The sequence below is a fragment of the Vicugna pacos genome, unplaced genomic scaffold (genome assembly GCF_048564905.1).
Source record: "Vicugna pacos unplaced genomic scaffold, VicPac4 SAC-SAT, whole genome shotgun sequence".
NCBI lineage: Eukaryota > Metazoa > Chordata > Mammalia > Artiodactyla > Camelidae > Vicugna > Vicugna pacos.
This window is the reverse complement of record NW_027328721.1, coordinates 15,745,111-15,772,323: the sequence shown is the minus strand read 5'-3', so window position 1 is coordinate 15,772,323 and position 27,213 is coordinate 15,745,111. Positions and strand designations below refer to the sequence as shown.

Below are 27,213 nucleotides of genomic sequence, written 5' to 3'. Positions count from 1 at the left end.
TTCCTCCCCCATTATATCAAAATTGGTGCTTTTTTATGAGAGTTTCAGTCTGTTCTGTTCCACACACACACACACACAGCCAGAGCTCACACTGCCCTCTAGTTTCCTGAAGCTGCCTCTCTGCAGTGTGACCCAGCCCTCTGCCTGGGCTCTTCACTGACTCCAGTAGCCTGTTCTGGCTCATCCCTGCTAGCTCATGTCTAGGGCTGGTCATCACAGGGACCCTCTGTGTCAGTTTTCCCCAGTTCTGCCTGCCATGCAGTTGCCACTGTCTCCTCCAAACCTTGGAAGCTCTGCTTCTTTCCTAGCTGATCTCCCAGCTAGAGAGGTTGTGTCCCAGTGTGAGGGTGCCTTTCTTCCTATGCTACTCTTTCCCTGCAGGATCAGTCCTGCACTGAATTTTTCTTTTCTCTTTTTATTCCTTACCATATTTTGTGAGAATCTTCCTGTATTTCAAAATAAGAGACACTCTACCAGAGTTCAGGAGGTTTCTGTGCAATTCAATGTTTTTGTAGATGTAATTCTTTGAGTATTTGTGGGAGAGGTCAAGCTGTGAGTCTGTCTACTCTGCCATTTTGGCTCCTTCAAATTTTAAAATAGGGCTAGTTCTTTCTTAATTACTCTCAACAAGCTGTTGTAGTTTTCAGCGTACATGTCTTGTAATTTTTCCTTGCCTCTATTGGATGCTGATTCAGAACATACACAACCTTCTAGAGAAACCTGTCCCACCCTGCCATTTACTGCCAACTAGCTGGCCTGTGTCTGAATCACCAAAAGGTTTTGTTCTTTATCTGATTCTTAATTCTTTAGAATTTATCATTTTACTCTCATAAATGCTGATAGTACTTGTAACATATATTTTAAAATAAAAATAATAAACTTTATTCTATAGATGAAATATGAATGAATCTCAAGTAACATATGCTTTTAATACCTTAGAATTAGTAAAGCAATATAGATACATTATAAACGCTTGAAATGTTGCCTAAAGGAAAAGTGCAGAGATTTGCAAATCCCACTCCCAGAAGTGACCGTCATTAATGGTTTGGTGAACATCTCTCAGTCTCTATCTCTCTCATTCTCTCTGCCTCTGTGTCTCACACACCACAAGATTCATTTACATCTATGATGATTTGACACATATGTGGTTATAGAGATGACATCTGGGATGTAGATGATGGATTAACAGGCATCCAAACTGAGGGCTTCCTTGACATCAGGCAAAGACCTAGCACTCATTTTTCCAGCTGCACAACAATCATTCCTCCATGTGAACCAGAACTGATGAATCCCACCCCCTCTCCATGAACATTAGTGTTGCTTCCATTTCCCTAGTAGTTTAACCAGGATTGTGATGAACATCCTTGAAAAGACATCTTTGAAAAATTGTGCAAGAATTTTAGTATGATCAACACTAAGCATCAGCACTGCTCGGAAAGTGGTGCACTTGTGGAACTGTGATGCATTCTGCATACTGTTCTCCCAGAGAGGAGAGTCTGCTCACTCTTCCCTCCAGGGGATCTACTGTGGCCTCTGCCTCCTCATGTTGTCACTAGAGCTGGTTGTCTCCAGGCTAAAGGCCTGCCAGTGTGATGTTGACCAATGCTGTCTCCGAAGTGTGGACATCTTCATGCATCCTCACATGAGAGGTCGAGCATCTCTAATATACACTGGCCACCTGCATTGCCACTTGTTGGAATTGCATGTGTTTGTTCTGTTTCTGTTTAGAACACAGTGTTTCAAGATATTTTTGGACCACAGGGATGTGAAACCTTTCTCTGACTTTAGGTTATGAAAAATGATTTTTCCATGTTATGGTTTGTCTTTCATGGATTTTGATTATTATTATTTTTTTATTTTGTTAGGTTATGTTTTGCCACAGGAAGAGCTAAGCATCTCCCTCCTGGCTCTGGTTTCACACATAGAATAGCAGTGCCTATCTCGAGATTATGCACATAGTTACTAAAAATATTCGTTTTGTATATCTCATATTTAATCCACCTGGATTTCCCTTTGAAATAACCAAAATGCTACTTCAAGTAAAAAAAAAAAACACCAATCCCTTGTTAAAATATGACAGCAGACACAAACAGCCACCTTTTGTATGATTTCATTGATAGGGAACATCCAGTGTAGGGAAAGACACACAGAGAGAAAGAGGATTAGGGCTTGTCAGGGGTTGGGGGAGGGATAAAAGAGAATGTGTGCTTTGGATACGGGGTTTTATTTTGAGGAAAGAAACAGTCTGAAACTAGACAGTGACGATGGTTACACAGCATTGTGAATGCACTTAATGCTCCTGAATTGCACAATTTAAAATGGAAAAACATCTAAATTTTATTATGGTAAACTTAAAACATAAAAATAGATGGTACTCTAAATGACATGAAAGAAAACAAGGAAATGACAGAAAAAACAAACAAAAATGATGCCAGGAGAAGGGAAGTAAAGTTCGGGTCTGGGAGTGGGTTGATTCTTAGAATTAGATGACAGTGTTGGTGGTTGCAGAGACATCTCAGCCCGTAAGGGTGGTGATGCCTGAATTGGCTCTGGGTCTCATAGAAGTATGTGTGTAGGTTCAGGGGGAGCTACAAGATCAGGCTCAGGGACTCCCTGCAGGACTGGTAATGTAACTTGGCTCTAGGTCTCCTGTAGGGCTAGTCTTACAGTCTGCAGAGCTGGTGGGATGTGACACGGTTCTGTGTGTTTTGCAGGTGCAGGCTCGGGTTCCCCAGCAGGGTTGTTGGAATGGGACCCAGTCCTGGGTCTCCTGCAGGAGCCAGATCAGGATCTCATGCAAGACCAGGCTCAGGGTATCCTTGTAAGGCTTGTGGAATGAGACCCCATCATTTTTCTCCTGCAGCAGCAGATTCAGGGTGTCCCTGCAAGGTTTTTCAATTTCACCCTGCTCTATATCTCCTGCAGGAGCAGGCTTGGACTGTCCCTGCTGGGTTGTTGGAATATGACCCATCTCTGATTCTCTTTCAGAAGCAGGCTCAGGGTCCCCCTACAGGGCTAGTCGATTTTGTTCCAGTCTTAGGTCCTTTGCAGGTGCAGGACTGGGGTCTCCCTTCAGGGCTGGTGAAATGTGACTCAGCTGTTTGTCTCTTGCAGAAACAGGCAGAGTTTCTCCCTGCAAGCCTTGTGGAATGAGACCCAGTGCTGGGTCTCCTACAGGAGCATGGTCAGGGTCTACATGCAGGGCTAGAGGAATTGGACCTGGCTAATGGTGTCCCTGCAGTGCTGCTGGAATTGTTCCAATTCTTGGGTGTCTTGAAGGTGTAGGCTCTAAGTCTCCCTGCATTGCTAGTGAAATGTGACTCAGTTGTGGTTCTCCTGAAGGGACAGTCTCAGGGTTTCCCTGCAGGGCTGGTAGATGGGACATAGTGCTGGGTCTCCTGGAGGAGCAGGCTCATCTTGCAACATGACCAATCTCAGGTTCTCCTGCAGGAGTAGGCTCGGGGCCTTCCTGCAGGGCTAGTGGAATTGGACATGGCTCATGGTTTCCCTGCAGTGCCATTGGAATTGGTCCAATTCTTGGGTCTTTTGAAGGTGTAGGTTGCAGGCTGATAAATTACCTGTAGGGCTGGTGGAATGTGACATGGCTCTTAGTCTAATGCTAGAGCTGATTCAGGGTCTTTCCACAGGGTTGGTAGAATTGGCCCAGGCCTGGGTCTCCTGCATGTGCAGGCTCTGGTATCCCTGCAGGGCTTGTGGAATGTGACTGGGTTTCTGTTTCCTGCAGGGGCAGGCTCAGAGTCTCCTAGCAGTGTTGCTGGAATGGCACATGGTTCTGAGTTTCCTGCAATAGCAGGCTTACGTTCTTCCTGCATGGCTAGTTGAATATGACTCAGACCTTGGTCACTTGCAGGAGCAGGCTAGTTTTCTCACTGCTGGGATGGTGGAATCAGACCCTGTCCTGAGTCTTCTGCAGAAGTAGCTCCAGGTCTTCCTGCAGGGCTGTTGGAACATGACCCATCACTGGTTCTGCTTCAGGAGTAGGCACAGAGTCTCCTTGCAAGGATAGTGTAATTGGACCCAGCTCAGGGGTCACTACAGGGCTGATGAAATGTGTCCTGGCTCTGTGGTTCCTGCAAGTGTATATTCTGTGTCTCCCTTCAGGGTTGGTTTAGTGGGACCCATTCCTGAGTCTCCTGTAGTAGTAGGCTCAGAGTCTCCCTGTAGGGCTGGTGGAATGGGCCCCTTCTCTAGGTCACCTGCCAGAACAGATTTGGACTCTGCCTTCAGGCTGGTGGAATTGGGCCTGTTCTTGCATCTCCTGCAGGAGCAGGCCTTGGGTCTTCCTGGAAGAATACTGTAATATGACCCATCTCTGGTTCTCTTGCAGGAGAAGCTCATGGTCTCCCTAGAAGGTTAGCAGAATTTGTCCCATTCCTTGGTCCAAGGCTCAGGGTATCCCTGCAAGGTTGGTGGAATGGGACCTAGTCCTGTGTCTCCTGCAGTAGCAGGTTCTGTTCTCTTTGCAGGGCTGGTGGAATATGACTCCACCCTGTGGTTCTTTGGCAGATGCAGGCTCAGGGACCCCACCAGAACTGATGGCTCTTAGTCTCCTATGGGAGCAGGTGAGGGATTCCCTGGAGAGCTGTTGGAATTGGTCCCAGTCCTAGGTCTCTTACAACTGCAGGCTCAGTGTCTCCCTGCAGGGTTTGTGGAATATGACTTGGCTGTGGGTATGCTGCAGGAGCAAGCTCAGTGTTTCCATGCAGGGTTGGTGGAATGGGATCTAGTTCTGGCTCTCCTGCAGGAGGAGGCTGGGGTTCTCCCTGGAGAGGCTGATGGAATTGGACTGGGATGTCTGTCTTCTGCAGGAGCAAGCCTATGGATTACCTGCAGAGCTGGTAGAATGTCACACAACTCTTGTTCTTCTGCAGGAGCTGGCTCATGTTCTCTGTGAATGGCTTGGTCTCCCCCAGGAGTAGGTTTGTAGTCTCACTACAGGGCTGGTGTTATGTGATCCGCACTGTGTTTTCTGCAGATGCAGTCTTAGTGTTGGACTGCAGGTTTGGTGGAATGGGACGAAGTTCTGGGTTTCCTGGAGTAGCAGGCTCACGGTCTCCCTTCTGGGGTATTGGAATGTGACCCAGTCATGTGTTTCCTGCCGAAGTGGCCTCAGGATATCCCTGCAGGGCTGTTGGAATTGGACCTCACTGTGTATCACCTGCAGGATCAGGTTTGTGCTCTCCCAGCAAGGCTGGCGTATTTGGACCTATTCCTGGGTCTCCTGCAGAAGCAGGCTTTCAGTCTTCCTGCAGGGCTTCTGGAATATGACGTATCTCTAATTTTCCTGCAGGATCAGGCTTGCGGGTCACCCAGCAAGGCTAGTGGAATTGGACCCAATTCAAGGTCTTAGTGCATGATTGATGTAATGGGACCCAGTCCTGGGTCTCCTGCAGGAATTGGCTCAAAGTCTTCCTGCAGGACTGGTGAAATTGGACCAATTCCTGAGTCTCCTGCAGGAGGAGGCCCTGCATCTTCCTGGAGGGATGGTGGAATATGACAGAGATCTGTTTCTCCTGCAGGAACAGGCTCAAGGTGTCCGTACAAGGCTAGTGTAATTGGACACATTCCTGGATCCATTGCAAGTGAAGGCATGATGGTCTTCCTACAAAGCTGGTGGAATGTGATTCGGCTCTGAGTCTCCTGCAGGAGTAGGCTTAGGGTCTCCTTGAAAGATTGGTGAAATGGGACACAGTGCTGTGTCTCCTGCAGTAGCAGGTTCAGGTTCTCCCTACAGTATTGGTAAAATTGGACCTGACTCTAATTCTCCTGCAGTAGCAGACTGAGGGTATACCTGCATGGCTGGTTGAGTGTGAAGGAACAGCAAGTCTTAATACATTGGCCCACTCCTGGGAAAAGGATAAACAGGGCTTGGTGCATGGTCTCGTATTTTCTGAAAAAGCCCCTTGAGATGTGTTGATTCTGATGACCTCTTCCAAGAACTTGAACACTTTTAGAATCTCTGCCAACTCATCTTGTTTAGACTGAAGGACTCTGCCTTTCATCAGTTCTTGGAATAGAGATCAACACAAAAGGAAAGAGGGAAGAAAAAATTACCAATCTATCTGTTGAGAAATCAGCTGAAGACATTAAAAAGTTCTCTTGCAATACACTTGTTTCTATTTTGGTGCATTTAGAATCATTTCCTTATTATCAATTTTTGCCATTTAAATTAGAATATATATTGTCGTAGGCCTACTGGGGTTCATTATGCTTGGACGCTCTGTGCTTGCTGTGTTGAGATAGCCGGTTCTATATTTGGTTTAAGAAAATTTCAGTCTGATTTCTTCAAATACCTTTTCAAACCATTTGTCTTTATTCTTTTCCATGTGGGATCCCTATGAGTCATACACTGGTATGTTTTCTCTTATCCCAGGTTTCAGTTGCATTGCTTGCATTGGTTTTCACCTGCTTTTCTATGTCGTGTTCTGACTGAGTGATTGCGGTTATCCTGTTTTCTAAGTCATTTATTTGTTCCTGTGCATTATCTAGTCCGATTTGGACTGTCTTTAGCTTAGCTATTCTCACCATTGAGTTTTCCGATTATATTTGGCTCATCTAAAGTGTTTCTCTTTCCATTTATACTAGCCTGCATTTGTATTCATAGACTCAAGATTTCCTTCAGTGTTTTTATGTCCTCCCTTTTCAAGTCATGTTCTAGTAAATTTTGGGGGTCTAATACATTGGATGTTCTTTCAGGAGACTCCTGTCTTTTGAAAATTTGGAATAGTTCTTTTAACTTTATTATATCTCTCTATCGCTATGGGTTAAGGATTATCAGTTATCTATTATAGGCTTGAACGGCTTTTGTAAGTGAAATCATTTCTGTGCACATTTAGTTTTAATGCTGTGAGGATTGTTTTTGGTATGTAATGATGCCATGCATTCCTTCTGTGTCCGTTGCCTGTTATATCTATGATTGCTACTGTGGTTTTTGTTGTGGTGAATATAACCTATTCTAGTAAAGTTAGCAGAGTGTCATTTTGGTTAAATGTTTATCATAGCTCTGACAGTGCTGGGACTAGTAATTTTTGCTGGAATAGAGGTTTCCAAATGGTTTCTGGGCTGCAGGCTGGATATGTAGAGAGGGAATTTTTCCAATATACACTCATGAAAGTACATTCGTCCTCACTGTTGCCACGGAAAAGTCAAAATTTTATAATGGGTGCCCTCAGATTCTCTGCAAGCAAAAACAAAAGTGGAAACAAATCTAATGATGTCACGCATTAGAAACTGCTGAAACAATCCTGCAGTGCCACAATTGGGTCCTAAGTGTAGTACTGGGTCAGCACCACAACTATAGTTGCATTAGCATGTGGTAGGCAAGGTTGATGGAAAAGCTTCAAATTCTCCTATTTTTCAGCAGATCTCTGCTCCAAGAACTCTTGTCAATAAGGCATGGGAACTCAAAGTCAAGCATGGAGCATTTCAAAAACCTCTGCATTGGACAATAAGAAATTTCAATCCTGCCTATGAAAGTTGCAGATCTTTTGGCTATAGAATCTTATTTCAAGATTAATTGCCCTGGATTCTAGAAACCAGATAAAGATGGCTCTGATTGAGACCATTTCTCCTTTATGGAGAAAATAAGCAATTATACTGTGAATGTGAAATGGCTGTGATTAAGGCCCTGGGTTACTAAGCTAATCTACAACACATATGCCAGCAGATTTAATATTAAGAGAGGACCCAGGCAGATCTGTTCTCTAGATAGTACCAACCACAGCCCAAAACAATCTCGAAATCCCTGGGAATAAATTTGAGACATCAGCCACACCCCTAACACACAGATTCCACAGGCACACCTAGCTCAAAATTGGCAGATGGAGTCTTGGTCTGGGAATCAATTGAAGAGAAATTTTGTGATTATTGCTTTCCATTATGTCAATCAAACTCCACTAGGCACTGTTTTAACCCTCAGCGCATCGTCTTCCATCTTAAATGACCTGTCCACTTTAGAGTGTGCATCCTAGTAAAACACAGTTTCCCCTTTACTGCTCCTTCACCAAAGGTCAGGTCCTGCACTGATTTCCATTCTCTACTTTGCCTTCTACTCTTTCCAGGTTATGTGAGAATTCTTTCTGACTTTTGAAGTAAGAGATGTTTGGCCATTATTCAGCAGGGATCCTGAGCCAAGGGCCGTGAGAGTGGATGCTTATCTTGCTGTATACATGGGAGAGAGTGAGCGAAGATTGCACTGGTACTCTGCCAGTTTGGCATGGATAAATTAACACAATTTAGACATAACTCACAGACACTTAATCCTTGTTTAGATATTTTTCTCTATATCAATGGTGGAAGGATGTGTTCGAAGTATCCAAGTCTGAAAATGTGTACATACCTTCATTGCAGACTTTAAATAGTTAACAGAAATGAATTACATACTATGGGAAGGGTAAAAAATTAAGATAGTTTTAGAAATATGCTAAATCTAACTAAAAGACAGAGTTGCCATATTTAGGTATCAGCTTGAAATACCCAAATACCATTCAGGATATGGTCTATGTCCTGGCACTCCTTCCTGTCCTGCAATATTGCTGCCGATATATCAGCTGAAACCCCTCTGGAGGTTCTCTTGTGACTATGTTGCTTTCCTCCAGGCGCATTTTAAATCCCTGGGATGCTCATGAACTTCGTTGATTTGAATCATACAGCTGCTGGTAGGTCTATTGGGATTCCACCTCCTTTGGACGCTGTGTACTTCCTGAATTCGCATAGATGATTCTATCATGGCTTTCAGCAAGTTTCAGTCTGATTTTTCTACAGATAACTTTTCAGAAAATTTTTGTTACTTTATCTCTTGCTTTTCCATCTGGGACTCTTACGAATCCTAGTATTTCATGCCTTGTCTTACCCGAGGATTCAACAGCAATGTTTTCATTGGTTTGCACTTGCTTTCCTCTGTCAGCTTCTGACCGAGGGATTTCTGTTCCCATGTCTTCACAGTCATTCACGCGTCCCTCTGCATTATCTAGTCTGATTAGGACTGAATTTTAGCCCAGATATTATCTCATCCATTGAGTTTTCTGATATTATTTGGCTCGTTATTAGGCTTTCTCTTCCCCTTTTCTGGTATTCTGCCTTTTGTGATTCTGAGACACTGTTGTTCTTCAGTGTTTCCCTCACCTCCGTTTTCAATGCTTTCTCTGGATTGCGTTTTGCAGTCTAGTTGTTTGAAAGCTTATCTTTTGGGCCTTCAATCTCTTTGGAACTGAAAATGGTACTTCCTGTTTCTTTTACTGTACTTCTTCAATTCTACTGGTCAGGTAATATCAGGTATCTAATATAGACTTCTAGGGCTTTGTTAAGTGAAAACTTTGGAATCTTGGCTCTATGCAATTCCATGGGATTTCTGTGAGGACAAATTCTCCTAGACATTGATGCCATGTCCTGTTCCTGTGTGTTGTCTGGTATATCTCCATTTGCTGGTGTTGCCTTTGATGTGATGAACAACCCATACTATTTCGATTAGCAAAACCTCATTTTGATTACGCTTATCTCACATTTCTGAAAGTGCACAGTACACTTCCTTTGGTGGAAATGAAGCTTCTAAAGGTTCTCAGCTCTGCATTCTGCTCTATGTCACTTTGGAGTGTTTCCAAAACAGCCAACTGAGAGTGCGCTTGTGCTTTGAAGTTCCATGAGAATGTCCCAATGAAACCAGTTATTCCCAGAGCTTCTCTGCCTACAGAAACACCAGTGGAAGCATATCAATGGATGTCACACATCAGGGCCAGTGGAATGATCCCGCAGACCGACCTTGGTGTCCTCGGTGCCGTACCGTGCCGGTGCCATCCAAAATGTAGCATCTGATTTTGGGAGATAATGCTGAAGGATATGCTTCATCTTCTCACGCTGTGGACTTGGACCACACTTCCTTGTCCTCTCATCCTTGTGGCTCGGGTGCACGAAGGCAACCACAGAGCTGTTGCACATCCTGTGCCTCAAACCAAACCATAATCCCAGCCCAGGTTATGAATGTAGCAGATTCTAAGGCTTTTCATTCTGATTTCAAACCCAAGGCCCCCTGGATCCCTCAGACCAAATGCACGATATCTCTGATTCAGCCACACACGTGCTCTATTGGCAAAATGCCCAATTGGTCCCTGGTCCTGCAGATGCACTGGGTGTGGCCATGGGACATATCGATAATCTCAACCGCGTGTGCCGGTGTGGTGGCCTTCTCATTGGGGTCACAAGTCGGTTTGCTCTCTTGATAGGAACCACCACATCCCACAACGCACTCCAGATCCCTGAGACTCAGCGTGTGCCATCATCCGAAGCCCTATCCCTCACTGACCGCTGCCTCTGCTACCTCAAATTTGGCAGCTCGGATCTTGGTCTCAGAATCAACTGTGGGGATATTTTGCGCTGGTTTCTTGGAGTTCTGTCAGCCAAGCATCTGCTGTGCACTCTTCTAACACTCAGTGCATAACCTTCAATCCCATGTCTACTCTTCGCTTGAGAGTGTGCGTCCAAGTTAAACAGAGTTTCACCTTTGCTGCTCCATCACCAGGGGTCAGACCGTGCACTGGTTTCCATTCCCTGCTTTGCCTTCTCCTGCTTCCAGGTGTTCTGAGGCCTCATCCTGTCTTTGGAAGTAACAGACCACCCTTCGGCAAGTGTCCTGTGCCAAGGGCTGGGTGAGTGGATGTTTCCATTGCTGTGTACATGGCAGCGAGTGAGCGCAGGTTGCACTGTTTCTCTGCCAACTGGGCATCGGTGAATCAACACTTTCCAGATACACTTCCCAGATATGTGATTTTTGTTTAGCTCTTTGTTTCTATACAGCCGTGGGGGGAGAGATTGTCGGAAGACTCCAGTTTTCACATTGTGTTGGTATCTAATTTGCAGTCTTTAAAAAGTTTAATAGAATTGATTTCCATGTTTTGGGAGTTATACGAAAATAAAGTTAGTTTTCCCAAAACCCTAAATCGATCTAGAAGTCAGACTTGTCAATTTCGGTAACATTTTGTCAGCTCTAAGGAAAATATAGACAGATAGAATGCAAAGTAGCAGTCCAAAGTGTAAAAGTGGTCATATCAACTCTATACAGTTGAAGCCTCCGAAACCAACAGGAATCATGAAATAGCTATTGGAAACATGAAATAACCCCCAACCTTAAATTCACTTGTGCATGTGGTGCCCTTTACTCCCAATGACACCTAGTGGCCAATGTTGGCATTTCAAGGGGTAACATCCCTCTCTAGGAAAATACAAGAAAAAACAAACCAAATATATACTTTAGGTTTGAATCCAAAAGCACCTAGAGGCATTATAGCTTAGAGAACGCTGCTGCAGCTATGCTAGGCTATTGAGAACAAGGTGTTCTTCTATCAGTGATGAGAACGCTTAATCATCCGATCATGTTGGGTAAAGCAATTTAACGCAACCGTGTTTGCAGCCCCATGATATAGTGCCCCCGGGGGCTTGACTCAATTGAAAGACTGTCCACATAAGCTGTGTTTTTAATGTCATTGGCGACTTTTACAGTTCAGTTCACTATCTGACTTATAATATTTACCTATACTGTCTTGAAAAACTGAGGCCTAGTACATATTCAAGTTCGTCAAAGGTTCCCCTCATTTACCACTCTCCCTTCACCCCAGAGAAGACACAAACCCAGCATTTGCTGAATCTAGCGGAAGGCCTTCGTTTCTTTGTGTGTGCTAAGTATTCAATTCCTATCTATTTCAGTCGAGACTCTTTGACCTTTAAGGAGTTCACTGTTTTCGCAGAGTGTGTAGCTGAAGGAAATCTAATTCGAGGAGGGGCTTGCCCTTCCCGTACTGGCTTCATTGCAGCTCAGGTACTGATCCTTCCAAATGGATGCCTGAGTGGAGTGGACGGAAGAGCAAGTGCTTGTTAGCTGGGCCCTAACATGGGAAAAGGCTTACCTGGGCTTGGTGCACTTTGGTCTGAATGGCTTGGAAATGCCCCTTGGGACGTGTGGATTCTCAAGGCCTCTTCCAAGAATATGAGCGTTTTGATCACCTCTGCCATCTCTTCTCTTTTAGACGTCAGGGATCTTGGACCCGTTCTTGGAGCAGAGAATTGAGGAACTTCCTCAAGTCCACGTTGGCACTCCGTATGTTTCTGCCAGTATCAGCGTGGTTCAGTAGGTCTCATGAATGTCTTTCGAGCCTGGTATCCTCTACAGCTGTCTCCAGGCCAGTAATCTCCATTGTAGCAGAACATCTCTCATCAATGTGTTCACATCTCTCCTCAATCCGTGCAGCCAGCTTTTCGGACAGCTTCTCTTCGTGTCTCCCATACAGTCGACTTCAACAGGACTGGGCAAGTCTGAAGGTACCTCGGAGACTCACCAGTAAGGTGATGACAGGCAGATCTTCCACCATCTGGCCTTTCAGGTCTGGAAACTGACCCGTGAACTCAGGTCTTTGGGCAGCAGCAGTATCTCGAACTGACAGAGCTTCCCGGACCAAAGACCTAAGCTGAGCTCCACAGAGAGCGGCAGCCCCTACATCACACGGATCCAACCACAGAACTCTGCCCGGTTACCTAGGATCCACCGGCCACAACAAGCCTCGCGGTACAAACCAACATTCCACCTGGAATCCAACCGGTAACTGCCATCCCCAAAGGCTGCTGCACCTTGTCAGTGTTGGGGGAGGGGCTGCATCCGACGAGAGGTTCCTAAGCTAAATGTGATTCTACCCACTAGCGTCCAATGGGCCTTTGTACTTCCCTCTTTCCTTTTCTTCAGATCTGTATGCACAGTACCAACGGAGGCAAGTGTGTCCATTTTCAGTTGATGGTTTCACACGTCTTTAAACTTTCTAACAGTTCACAGTACCCAGAGACCCTCTAAAGGAAACTTATGTTCCAGTAATATCCGTACACCCGGAATACATTTCCGTCGGTTGATTTCTGCTGAAACACCCGCACTCTCAGGACATGGATCCATTGGTTTCATGGGGGCTGAAATTCCTAGAAATGAAAGCAACCCCAATGTGCACTTTACTGTCTGTCTCTTTTGCTCTTAGTACACTTTTGTAGAGCTACTTGTCTTTGTTAAAGGCTTATGCCATTTCTTCTCGAAGTAGGGTTTTATATGGCATTCATTCATCCTGTTGGAAGACTTGCAAGTCTATATCACGGACTAGGAATCCATTTGACTCCAAATCGGCATTTGGGTTAGGTCTCGATATGCTCTTATGAATCAACATTAACGAATATAAATGCACGCCTCTGATTTCCGAATACAAGTGTGCTGAGTACATGCAAGCAGCGATACTGGGTCGATGCGTACTGAATGATCCTTGACATCACCTTGAGTGTTTCCTTTTGAATAATCATGATTCCCTTGGTATATGTCAGCCAACCGTACCCTTTGGGTGCATGTTTGTTTGTTTGATTTTTGTTGGTCTGCTTCTCGTTTGTTTTGCAAACACGTCAGGCCATGCATCTCTCCGTTCGCTTCAAACAGAGAGTCATATAAGCTGATTCACTTAAGATAGTGCTTCCACTCACCTATGATTTCTTGCTTCCCTCTTCCATTTTATGGTTTTGATGTCCTCCTTGCCTTCTTCTGGTTTCTTCTTTGCCACTCATGCTCTTCTTGCATTTCCAATAATGGTTTACTTCTTTCCATTTCATCTTGCTGCTTTTCTATTCACAGGAGAATTCTCAACCTTTCTTGTAGGATAATTTTCGTACTGCTGATTTCTTTTAAGATTTCCCGTCTGTGGAATTCTGTAGCTCTGCCGTTATTAGAAATGGCGGTCATGTGGCCTAGGCTACCCTAGATGGCAGCATTTTGCCCTTCAGGGTATGGTCTATGTCCTGGCACTCCTCCCTGTCCTGCAATATTGCTGCCGATATATCAGCTGAAACCTCTCTGGAGGTTCTCTTGTGACTAAGTTGCTTTCCTCCAGGCGAATTTTAAATCCCTGGGATGCTCATGAACTTCGTTGATTTGAATCATACAGCTGCTGGTAGGTCTATTGGGATTCCACCTCCTTTGGACGCTGTGTACTTCCTGAATTCGCATAGATGATTCTTTCTTGGCTTTCAGCAAGTTTCAGTCTGATTTTTCTACAGATAAATTTTCAGACATCTTTGTTTCATTATCTCTTGCTTTTCCATCTGGGACTCTTATGAATCCTAGTCTTTCATGCCTTGTCTTACCCCAGGATTCAACAGCAATGTTTTCATTGGTTTGCACTTGCTTTCCTATGTCTGCTTCTGACCGAGGGTTTACTGTTCCCCTGTCTTCACATTCATTCACGCGTCCCTCTGCATTATTTGGTCTGCTTAGGACTGAATTTTAGCCCTGATATTATCTCATCCACTGAGTTTTCTGATACTATTTGTTTCGCCTTTAGGCTTTCTCTTCCCCTTTTCTGGTATTCTGCCTTATATGATTCTGAGACACTGTTGTTCTTCAGTGTTTCCCTCACCTCCGTTTTCAATTTTTTCTCTGGATTGCGTTTTGCAGTCTAGGTTTTTGAAAGCTTATCTTATGGGCCTTCAATCTCTTTGGAACTGAAAATGGTATTTCCTGTTTCTTTTACTGCACTTCTTCACCTCTACTGGTCAGGTAATATCAGGTATCTAATGTAGACTTCTAGGGATTTGTTAAGTGAAAAATTTGGAATCTTGTCTCTATGCAATTCCATGGGATTTCTGTGAGGACAGTTTCTCCTAGACATTGATGCCATGTCCTGTTCCTGTGTTTGTTGTCTGGTATATCTCCAATTGCTGGTGTGGCCTTTATTGTGATGAACACCCCATACTATTTCGATTAGCATAACCGTAGTTTGATTACGCTTATCTCACAATTCTAAAAGTGCACAGGACACTTCCTCTGGTGGAAATGAAGCTTCTAAAGGTTCTCAGCTCTGCATTCTGCTCCATGTCACTTTGGAGTGTTTCCAAAAGTGCAAACTGAGAGTGTGCTTGTGCTTTGTAATGCCACGGGAATGTCCCAATGAAACCAGTTCTTTCCAGAGCTTCTCTGCCTACAGAAACACCAGTGGAAGCATATCAATGGATGTCACACGTCAGGGCCAGTGGAATGATCCCGCAGACTGACCTTGGTGTCCTCGGTGCCGTACCGTGCCGGTGCCATCCAAAATGGAGCATCTGCTTTTGGGAGATAATGCTGAAGGAAATGCTTCATCTTCTCACGCTGTGGACTTGGACCACTCTTCCTTGTCCTCTCATCCTTGTGGCACGGGTGCACGAAGGCAACCACAGAGCTGTTGCGTATCCTGTGCCTCAAACCAAACCATAATCCCAGCCCAGGTTATGAATGTAGCAGATCCTAAGGCTTTTCATTCTGATTTCAAACCCAAGGCCACCTAGATCACTCAGACCAGATGCACGATATCTCTGATTCAGCCCCGCACGTGCTCTATTGGCAAAATGCCCAATTGGTCCCTGGTCCTGCAGATGCACTGGGTGTGGCCATGGGATATATCGATAATCTCAACCGCGCGTGCCGGTGTGGTGGCCTTCTCACTGGGGTCACAGGTCGGTTTGCTCTCTTGATAGGACACACCACATCCCACAACGCACTCCAGATCCCTGAGACTCAGCGTGTGCCATCATCCATAGCCCTATCCCTCCCTGACCGCTGCCTCTGCTACGTCAAATTTGGCAGCTCGGATCTTGGTCTCAGAATCAACTGTGGGGATATTTTGCGCTGGTTTCTTTGAGTTCTGTCAGCCAAGCATCTGCTCTGCACTCTTCTAACACTCAGCGCATCACCTTCAATCCCATGTCTCCTGTCCGCTTGAGAGTGTGCGTCCAAGTTAAACAGAGTTTCACCTTTGCTGCTCCATCACCAGGGGTCAGACCCTGCATTGGTTTCCATTCCCTGCTTTGCCTTCTCCTGCTTCCAGGGGTTCTGGGGCCTTATCCTGTCTTTGGGAGTAACAGACCTCTCTTCGGCAAGTGTCCTGTGCCAAGGGCTGGGTGAGTGGATGTTTCCATTGCTGTGTACATGGGAGCGAGTGAGCGCAGTTGGTAATGCTTCTCTGCCAACTGGGCATCGATGAAACACCACTTTCCAGATACACTTCCCAGGTATGTGATTTTTGTTTAGCTCTTTGTTTCTATACAGCCGTGGTGGGAGGGATTTTCCGAAGACTCCAGTTTTGACATTGTGTTGATCTCTCATTTGCAGCCTTTAAAAAGTTTAATAGATTTGATTTCCATGTTTTGAGAGTTATACGAAAATGAAGTTAGTTTTTGAAACATCCTATATCGACCTAGAAGCCAGACTTGTCAATTTCGGTAACATTTTGTCAGTTCTAAGGAAAACATAGACAGATAGAATGCAAAGTAGCAGTCCAAACTGTAAAAGCGGTCATGTCAGTTCTTTACTGTTGAAGCCTCCGAAACCAACAGGAACCATGAAATAGCTATTGGAAACATGATATAACCCCCAAACTTGGTTTCACTTGTGCATGTGGTGCCCTTTACTCCCAATGACACCTACTGGCCAATGTTGGCATTTCAAGGGGTAACATCCCTCTCTAGGAAAATACAAGAGGAAACAAACCAAATATATACATTTAGGTTTGAATCCAAAATCACCTAGAGGCATTATAGCTTTGAGAACCCTGCTGCAGCTATGCTAGTCTATTGAGAACCAGGTGTTCTTCTATCAGTGATGAGAACGCTTAATCATCTGATCATGTTGGGTAAAGCAATTTAAAGCAACCGAGTCTGCACCCCCATGATATAGTGCCCACGGGGTCTTGACTCAATGAAAGAATGTCCACATAAGCTGTGTCTTTAAGGTCATTGGCGACTTTTACAGTTCCGTTCACTATCTGACTTATAATATTTACCTATACTGTCTTGAAAAACTGAGGCCAAATACATATACAAGTTCAGTCAAAGAGTCCCCTCACTTACCACACTCCCTTCACCCCAGAGAAGACACAAACCCAGCATTTGCTGAATCTAGCGGAAGGCCATCGTTTATTTGTGTGAGGTAATTATTCATATGTTATCTATTTCAGTCGAGACTTTTAGACCTTTAAGGAGTTCACTGTTGTTCACAGAGGGTAAAGCTGGAGGAACTCTGATTCGAGGAGGGGCTTGCCATTCTCGAACTGGCTTCATTGCATCTCAGGTACTGATCCTTCCAAATGGATGCCTGAGTGGAGGGGAGGGAAGAGCAAGTGCTTGTTTTCTAGGCCCAAACCTGGGAAAAGGCTTACCTGGTCTTGGTGCACTTTGGTCTGAATGGCTTGGAAATGCCCCTTGGGACGTGTGGATTCTCACGACCTCTTCCAAGAACATGAGCATTTTGATCACCTCTGCCATCTCTTCTCTTTTAGATGTCAGGGATCTTGGACCCGTTCTTGGAGCAGAGAATTGAGGAATTTCCTCAAGTCCACGTTGGCACTCCGTATGTTTCTGCCAGTATCAGCGTGGTTCAGTAGGTCTCATGAATGTCTTTCGAGCCTGGTATCCTCTACAGCTGTCTCCAGGCCAGTAATCTCCATTGTAGCAGAACATCTCTCATCAATGTGTTCGCATCTCTCCTCAATCCGTGCAGCCAGCTTTTCGGCCAGCTTCTCTTCGTATCTCCCATACAGTCGACTTCAACAGGACTGGGCATGTCTGAAAGTAGCTCGGAGCCTCACCAGTAAGCTGGTGGCAGGCAGATCTTCCACGGTCTGCCCTTTCAGGTTCTGGAAACTGACCCGTGAACTCAGGTCTTTGGGCAGCAGCAGTATCTCGAACTGACAGAGCTTCCCGGACCAAAGACCTAAGCTAAGCACCACAGAGGGCGGCAGCCCCTCCATCACACTGATCCACCCACAGAACTCTGCCCGGTTACCTAGGATCCACCGGCCACAACAAGCCTCGCGGTACACACCAACATTCCACCTGGAATCCAACGGGTAACTGCCATCCCCAATGGCTGCTGCACCTTGTCAGTGTTGGGGGAGGGGCTGCATCCGACGAGAGGTTCCTAAGCTAAATGTGATTCTACCCACTAGCGTCCCATGGGCCTTTGTTCTTCCCTCTTTCCTTTTCTTCAGATCTGTATGCACAGTACCAACGGAGGCAAGTGTGTCCATTTTCTGTTGATGGTTTCACACGTCTTTAAACTTTCTAACAGTTCACAGTACACAGAGACCCTCTAAAGGAAACTTATGTTCCTGTAATATGTGTACACCCGGAATACATAACCGTCGGTTGATTTCTCCTGAAACACCCGCACTCTCAGGACATGGATCCATTGGTTTCATGGGGGCTGAAATTCCTAGAAATGAAACCAACCCAAATGTGCAATTTACTGTCTGTCTCTTTTGCTCTTAGTACACTTTTGTAGAGCTACTTGTCTTTGTTAAAGGCTTATGCCATTTCTTCTCGAAGTAGGGTTTTATATGGCATTCATTCATCCTGTTGGAAGACTTGCAAGTCTATATCACGGACTAGGAATCCATTTGACTCCAAATCGGCATTTGGGTTAGGTCTCGATATGCTCTTATGAATCAACATTAACGAATATAAATGCACGCCTCTGATTTCCGAATACAAGTGTGCTGAGTACATGCAAGCAGCGATACTGGGTCGATGCGTACTGAATGATCCTTGACATCACCTTGAGTATTTCCTTTTGAGTAATCATGGTTCCCTTGGTATATGTCAGCCAACCGTACCCTTTGGGTGCATGTTTGTTTGTTTGATTTTTGTTGGTCTGCTTCTCGTTTGTTTTGCAAACACGTCAGGCCATGCATCTCTCCGTTCGCTTCAAACAGAGAGTCATATAAGCTGATTCACTTAAGATAGTGCTTCCAATCACCTATGATTTCCTGCTTCCCTCTCCCATCTTTAGGGTATTGATGTCCTCCTTGCCTTCTTCTGGTTTCTTCTTTGCCACTCATGCTCTTCTTGCATTTCCAATAATGGTTTTCTTCTTTCCATTTCATCTTGCTGCTTTTCTATTCAGGGGAGTATTCTCAACCTTTCTTGTAGGATAAGTTTCGAACTGCTGAATTCTTTTAAGATTTGCCGGTCTGTGGAATTCTCTAGCTCTGCCGTTATTAGAAATGGCGGTCATGTGGCCTAGGCTACTATAGATGGCCACATTTTGCCCTTCAGGGTTTGGTCTTTGTCCTGGCACTCCTCCCTGTCCTGCAATATTGCTGCCGATATATCAGCTGAAACCCCTCTGGAGGTTCTCTTCTGACAATGTTGATTTCCTCCAGGGGCATTTTAAATCCCTGGGATGCTCATGAACTTCGTTGATTTGAATCATACAGCTGCTGGTAGGTCTATTGGGATTCCACCTCCTTTGGACGCTGTGTACTTCCTGAATTCGCATAGATGATTCTATCATGGCTTTCAGCAAGTTTCAGTCTGATTTTTCTACAGATAAATTTTCAGACATTTTTTGTTTCTTTACCTCTTGCTTTTCCATCTGGGACCCTTACGAATGCTAGTCTTTCATGCCTTGTCTTACCCCAGGATTCAACAGCAATGTTTTCATTGGTTTGCACTTGCTTTCCTATGTCTGCTTCTGACCGAGGGTTTACTGTTCCCCTGTCTTCACATTCATTCACGCGTCCCTCTGCATTATTTGGTCTGCTTAGGACTGAATTTTAGCCCTGATATTATCTCATCCACTGAGTTTTCTGATACTATTTGTTTCGCCTTTAGGCTTTCTCTTCCCCTTTTCTGGTATTCTGCCTTTTATGATTCTGTGACACTGTTGTTCTTCAGTGTTTCCCTCACCTCCGTTTTCAATTTTTTCTCTGGATTGCGTTTTGCAGTCTAGGTTTTTGAAAGCTTATGTTTTGGGCCTTCAATCTCTTTGGAACTGAAAATGGTATTTCCTGTTTCTTTCATTGCACTTCTTCACCTCTACTGGTCAGGTAATATCAGGTATCTAATGTAGACTTCTAGGGCTTTGTTAAGTGAAAAATTTGGAATCTTGTCTCTATGCAATTCCATGGGATTTCTGTGAGGACAGTTTCTCCTAGACATTGATGCCATGTCCTGTTCCTGTGTTTGTTGTCTGGTATCTCTCCAATTGCTGGTGTTGCCTTTTTTGTGATGAACACCCCATACTATTTCGATTAGCATAACCGTAGTTTGATTACGCTTATCTCACAATTCTAAAAGTGCACAGGACACTTCCTCTGGTGGAAATGAAGCTTCTAAAGGTTCTCAGCTCTGCATTCTTCTCCATGGCACTTTGGAGTGTTTCCAAAACTGCAAACTGAGAGTGCGCTTGTGCTTTGTAATGCCACGGGAATGTCCCAGTGAAACCAGTTTTCCCAGAGCTTCTCTGCCTACAGAAACACCAGTGGAAGCATATCAATGGATGTCACACATCAGGGCCAGTGGAATGATCCCGCAGACCGACCTTGGTGTCCTCGGTGCCGTACCGTGCCAGTGCCATCCAAAATGGAGCATCTGCTTTTGGAAGATAATGCTGAAGGAAATGCTTCATCTTCTCACGCTGTGGACTTGGACCACTCTTCCTTGTCCTCTCATCCTTGTGGCACGGGTGCACGTAGGCAACCACAGAGCTGTTGCGTATCCTGTGCCTCAAACCAAACCATAATCCCAGCCCAGGTTATGAATGTAGCAGATCCTAAGGCTTTTCATTCTGATTTCAAAACCAAGGCCCCCTGGATCCCTCAGACCAGATGAACGATATCTCTGATTCAGCCCCACACGTGCTCTATTGGCAAAATGCCCAATTGGTCCCTGGTCCTGCAGATGCACTGGGTGTGGCCATGGGACATATCGGTAATCTCAACCGCGCGTGCCGGTGTGGTGGCCTTCTCATTGGGGTCACAGGTCGGTTTGCTCTCTTGATAGGACACACCACATCCCACAACGCACTCCAGATCCCTGAGACTCAGCGTGTGCCATCATCCATAGCCCTATCCCTCCCTGACCGCTGCCTCTGCTACGTCAAATTTGGCAGCTCGGATCTTGGTCTCAGAATCAACTGTGGGGATATTTTGCGCTGGTTTCTTTGAGTTCTGTCAGCCAAGCATCTGCTGTGCACCCTTCTAACACTCAGCGCATCATCTTCAATCCCATGTCTCCTGTCCGCTTGAGAGTGTGCATCCAAGTTAAACAGAGTTTCACCTTTGCTGCTCCATCACCAGAGGTCAGACCCTGCACTGGTTTCCATTCCCTGCTTTGCCTTCTCCTGCTTCCAGGGGTTCTGAGGCCTTATCCTGTCTTTGGAAGTAACAGACCTCTCTTCGGCAAGTGTCCTGTGCCAAGGGCTGGGTGAGTGGATGTTTCCATTGCTGTGTACATGGGAGCGAGTGAGCGCAGTTTGCACTGCTTCTCTGCCAACTGGGCATCGATGAATCACCACTTTCCAGATACACTTCCCAGATATGTGATTTTTGTTTAGCTCTTTGTTTCTATACAGCCGTGGTGGGAGGGATTTTCCGAAGACTCCAGTTTTGACATTGTGTTGATCTCTCATTTGCAGCCTTTAAAAAGTTTAATAGAATTGATTTCCATGTTTTGAGAGTTATACGAAAAAGAAGTTATTTTTTGAAACATCCTAAATCGACCTAGAAGCCAGACTTGTCAATTTTGGTGACATTTTGTCAGTTCTAAGGAAAACATAGACAGATAGAATGCAAAGTAGCCGTCCAAACTGTAAAAGCGGTCATGTCAGCTCTTTACTGTTGAAGCCTCCGAAACCAACAGGAACCATGAAATAGCTATTGGAAACATGATATAACCCCCAACCTTGGTTTCACTTGTGCATGTGGTGCCCTTTACTCCCAATGACACCTACTGGCCAATGTTGGCATTTCAAGGGGTAACATCCCTGTCTAGGAAAATACAAGAGGAATCAAACCAAATATATACATTTAGGTTTGAATCCAAAATCACCTAGAGGCATTATAGCTTTGAGAACCCTGCTGCAGCTATGCTAGTCTATTGAGAACCAGGTGTTCTTCTATCAGTGATGAGAACGCTTAATCATCCGTTCATGTTGGGTAAAGCAATTTAACGCAACCGAGTCTGCACCCCCATGATATAGTGCCCACGGGGTCTTGACTCAATGAAAGAATGTCCACATAAGCTGTGTCTTTAAGGTCATTGGCGACTTTTACAGTTCCGTTCACTATCTGACTTATAATATTTACCTATACTGTCTTGAAAAACTGAGGCCAAATACATATACAAGTTCAGTCAAAGAGTCCCCTCTCTTACCACACTCCCTTCACCCCAGAGAAGACACAAACCCAGCATTTGCTGAATCTTGCCGAAGGCCATCGTTTCTTTGTGTGAGATAATTATTCATATGCTATCTATTTCAGTCGAGACTTTTAGACCTTTAAGGAGTTCACTGTTGTTCACAGAGGGTAAAGCTGGAGGAACTCTGATTCGAGGAGGGGCTTGCCCTTCTCGTACTGGCTTCATTGCAGCTCAGGTACTGATCCTTCCAAATGGATGCCTGAGTGGAGGGGAGGGAAGATCAAGTGCTTGTTATCTAGGCCAAACCTGGGAAAAGGCTTACCTGGGCTTGGTGCACTTTGGTCTGAATGGCTTGGAAATGCCCCTTGGGACGTGTGGATTCTCACGACCTCTTCCAAGAACATGAGCGTTTTGATCACCTCTGCCATCTCTTCTCTTTTAGATGTCAGGGATCTTGGACCCGTTCTTGGAGCAGAGAATTGAGGAACTTCCTCAAGTCCACGTTGGCACTCCGTATGTTTCTGCCAGTATCAGCGAGGTTCAATATGTCTCATGAATGTCTTTCGAGCCTGGTATCCCCTACAGCTGTCTCCAGGCCAGTAATCTCCATTGTAGCAGAACATCTCTCATCAATGTGTTCGCATCTCTCCTCAATCCGTGCAGCCAGCTTTTCGGCCAGCTTCTCTTCGTATCTCCCATACAGTCGACTTCAACAGGACTGGGCATGTATGAAAGTACCTCGGAGCCTCACCAGTAAGCTGATGGCAGGCAGATCTTCCACTGTCTGCCCTTTCAGGTTCTGGAAACTGACCCGTGAACTCAGGTCTTTGGGCAGCAGCAGTATCTTGAACTGACACAGCTTCCAGAACCAAAGACCTAAGCCAAGCTCCACAGAGGGCGGCAGCCCCTCCATCACACTGATCCACCCACAGAACTCTGCCCGGTTACCTAGGATCCACCGGCCACAACAAGCCTCGCGGTACACACCAACATTCCACCTGGAATCCAACCGCTAACTGCCATCCCCAATGGCTGCTGCATCTTGTCAGTGTTGGGGGAGAGTCTGCATCCGATGAGAGGTTCCTAAGCTAAATATGATTCTAACCACTAGCGTCCAATGGGCCTTTGTTCTTCCCTCTTTCCTTTTCTTCAGATCTGTATGCACAATACCAACGGAGGCAAGTGTGTCCATTTTCAGTTGATGGTTTCACACGTCTTTAAACTTTCTAACAGTTCACAGTACACAGAGACCCACTAAAGGAAACTTATGTTCCTGTAATATCCGTACACCCGGAATACATATCCTTCGGTTGATTTCTGCTGAAACACCCGCACTCTCATAACATGTATCCATTTGTTTCATTGGTGCTGAATTTCCTAGAAATGAAACCAGCCCCAATGTGCACATTGCTGTCTGTTTCTTTTGATCTTAGTACACTTTTGCAGAGCTACTTGTCTTTGTTCTAGGCTTAGGCCATATCTCCTCAACGTAGGGTAGAATATGGCATTCATTCATCCTGTTGGAAGACTTGCAAGTCTATATCACGGACTAGGAATCCATTTGACTCCAAATCGGCATTTGGGTTAGATCACGATATGCTCTTATGAATCAACATTAACGAAAATATATGCACGCCTCTGATTTCCGAATACAAGTGTGCTGAGTACATGCAGGCCACGATTCAGGTTCGATGCGTGCTGAATGATCCTTGACATCACCTTGAGTATTTTCTTTTGAATAATCATTGTTCTCTTGGTATATGTCAGCCAACCGTACCTTTGGGTGCTCGTTTGTTTATTTGATTCTTTGTTTGTCTGCTTGTAGTTAGTTTTTCATACACATCATTCCATGCATCTCTCCGTTCGCTTCAAACAGAGAGACATATAAGTTGATACACTTAAGATAGTGCTTCCAATCACCTTTGATTTTCTGCTTCCCTCTCCCATCTTTAGGGTTTTGATGTCCTCCTTGCCTTCTTCTGGTTTCTTCTTGGCCACTCATGCTCTTCTTGCATTTCCAATAATGGTTTTCTTCTTTCCATTTCATCTTGCTGCTTTTCTATTCAGGGGAGAATTCTCAACCTTTCTTTTAGGATAAGTTTCGAACTGCTGAATTCTTGCAAGATTTGCTGGTCTGTGGATTTCTCTAGCTCTGCCATTATTAAAAATTGTGTTCATGGCTACCCTAGATGGCAACATTTTGCCATTCAGGATATGGTCTATGTCCTGGCACTCCTCCCTGTCCTGCAATATTGCTGTCGATATATCAGCTGAAACCCCTCTGGAGGTTTTCTTGTGACTATGTTGCTTTCCTCCAGGCGCATTTTAAATCCCTGGGATGCTCATGAACTTCGTTGATTTGAATCATACAGCTGCTGGAAATTCTAGTGGGATTCCACCTCCTTTGGACTCTGTGTACTTCCTGAATTCGCATAGATGATTCTTTCTTGGATTTCAGCATGTTTCAGTCTGATTTTTTTACAGATAACATTTGAGACTTTTTTGTTTCTTTATCTCTTGCTTTTCCATCTGGGACTCTTACGAATCCTAGTCTGTCATGCCTTGTCTTACCCCACTATTCGACAGCAATATGTTCATTGGTTTGCACTTGCTTTCCTATGTCTGCTTCTGACCGAGGGATTTCTGTTCCCCTGTCTTCACAGTCATTTACGCATCCCTATGCATTATCTAGTCTGCTTAGGACTGAATTTTTGCCCTGATATTATCTCATCCATTGAGTTTTCTGATATTACTTGGCTCGTCTTTATGCTTTCTCTTTCCCTTTTCTGGTATTGTGCCTTTTGGTGTTCTTAGACACTGTTGTTCTTTAGTGTTTCCCTCACCTCCGTTTTCAATACTTGCTCTGGATAGCGTTTTGCTGTCTAGTTGTTTGAAAGCTTATCTTTTGGGCCTTCAATCTCTTTGGAACTGAAAATGGTACTTCCTGTTTCTTTTAGTGTACTTCTTCACCTCTACTTGTGAGGTATTTCCAGTATCTAATGCAGACTTCTAGGGCTTTGTTTAGTGAAACTTTAGACTCTTGGCTCTACGCAATTCCATGGGATTTCTGTGAGAACAATTTCTTCGAGACATTGATGCCATGTCGTGTTCCTGTGTGTGTTGTCTGATATATTTCCAATTGCTGGTGTTGCCTTTGTTGTGATGAACACCCCATATTTTTTCGATTAGCATATCCTCATTTTGCTTACACTTATCTCGCAATGTTGAAAGTGTTCAGTACACTTCCTCTTTTTGGAATGATGCTTCGAAACCTTCTCAGCTCTGCATTCTGCTCTTTGTCATTTTGGAGTGTTTCCAAAACTGCAAACTGAGAGTGCACTTGTGCTCTCTAGTGCCTTGGAAAGGTTCCAATGTATCCAGTTCTTCCCAGAGCTTGTCTGTCTACAGAAACACCAGTGGAAACATTCCAATGTATGTTATACATCAGGGTCTTCTGGAATGATACCGCAGACTGACCTTAGTGTCCTCGTTGTTGTACCGTGCCGGTGCCAATCAAAATGTAGCATCTGCTTTTGGGAGATTATGCCGAAGTAAATGCTTCATCTTCTCATGCTTTGGACTTTGACCACTCTTCCTTGTCTTCTCATCCTTGTGGCACGCCTGCACGAAAGCAACCACAGAGCTGTTGTGCATCCTGTGCCTCAAACCAAACCATAATCCCAGCCCAGGTTATGAATGTAGCAGTTCTTCTCCCCAAACCAGTATATATATTCTTTTCCTGTACACATGGAACATTTTCTTAGAATGATTATCTACTCAGGCAAATTTGAAACCTCTACAAAGTTAAGAAGATAAAAATTATTTTAAGCAACTTTTCTGAGAATAATACCATGAAACTTGAATTCAGTCACTGAATAACTGTGAGAAAATATCAAAGCATGTACATTAAAAATTGTGATTCTTTACCAAGGGGGGGATGTGATGAGGTAAAAGAAGAAATTAAAAAATATCTTGACCATTATGACAAAACACTTCACAAAGTCTATCGAATACAGTTAAAGCAGGCTTAAGAGGGAAGTTCAAAGTGACACGGCCCTCTTCAATGTAGAAAGGCAATTACAAATAAATAGTCTTACGTTCTATGTAAACTCATCATGTAAAGTTTAGTAAAATAGTCAAAAGTCAGCAGAAAGTGGGAAATAAGGAAGATCAAGGAAGAAAGTTTTGAAATATGATTGAAAATTAGAACAAAATCAATCAAACTCTTTTTTGAAATAGCAAACAAAATTGACAAACTCTGGACAGACTCACCAACAAGAAAAGAGAGAGAACACAATTAACATAAGAATTGAAAATGGAGAAACTGAAACGTGTACAACAAATTTGCATAATATCATAAGTTAATATCATGAGCAAATGTATGAAAACAAACTGGATAACCAGGAAATAATGGAGAAGTTTTTGGAAATATTCAGCCCACCTATATTGCATCAAGAAATAATTAACCATTTGAACAGACCAATAACCAGAAATCGAATAGAATTATCAATAAAATAAAAAATCTCTGCATACAAATTCAAACCCAAATAGCTTCACTTCGGAATTTGACCAAACATACAAAGAATAATACATATCAGTCCTCCTCAAACTCTTCGCAAAGATTGATATAGAGAGAGTACTCCCAAACTCACACTGTAAGGCCAACTTCAATCTGATACCGAAACCAGACAAAGACACTACCCCAAGAGAAATCTATAGGCAAATATCATTGATATACATAAATGTAAATGTCCTTAAGAAATTATTACAAACAGAATCCAACAGCATGAAAAAAAGATTTTACACCATAGTCATATTAGGTTGATCCCAGGAACAAAAGGATGGTTTATCATACGTAAATCAATCAATCAATTGTGATACACCGTATCAACAACAGTGAGGAGAAAAAACCACATGATCATCTCAGGAGATGCAGAGAAAGCATTTGATTAAATTTAACACCTATTTGCAATAAAAGTTCTTATCACAGTGGGAATAGAGGGACCATATCTCAAC

At 44.2% G+C, this 27,213-nt stretch overlaps 1 protein-coding gene and 1 long non-coding RNA gene across 2 annotated transcripts in view; both read left to right on the top strand.

Moving 5' to 3' along the window:
* Positions 1 to 12,285, top strand: part of LOC140692196 (uncharacterized) — a 66,028-nt gene extending 53,743 nt beyond the window's left edge. Inside the window, exon 18 of the mRNA XM_072956943.1 lies at positions 12,036 to 12,285. The gene's annotated coding sequence lies outside the window, so the exon portion shown is untranslated. The remainder of the gene's footprint in view (positions 1 to 12,035) is intronic.
* A 3,507-nt stretch (positions 12,286 to 15,792) lies between these two features.
* LOC140692144 (uncharacterized) lies at positions 15,793 to 17,601 on the top strand. The gene is made up of 3 exons (XR_012067708.1): positions 15,793 to 16,071; positions 17,016 to 17,128; positions 17,337 to 17,601. It is a non-coding gene; the product is annotated as an uncharacterized lncRNA (long non-coding RNA).
* Positions 17,602 to 27,213: the final 9,612 nt, after the last annotated feature.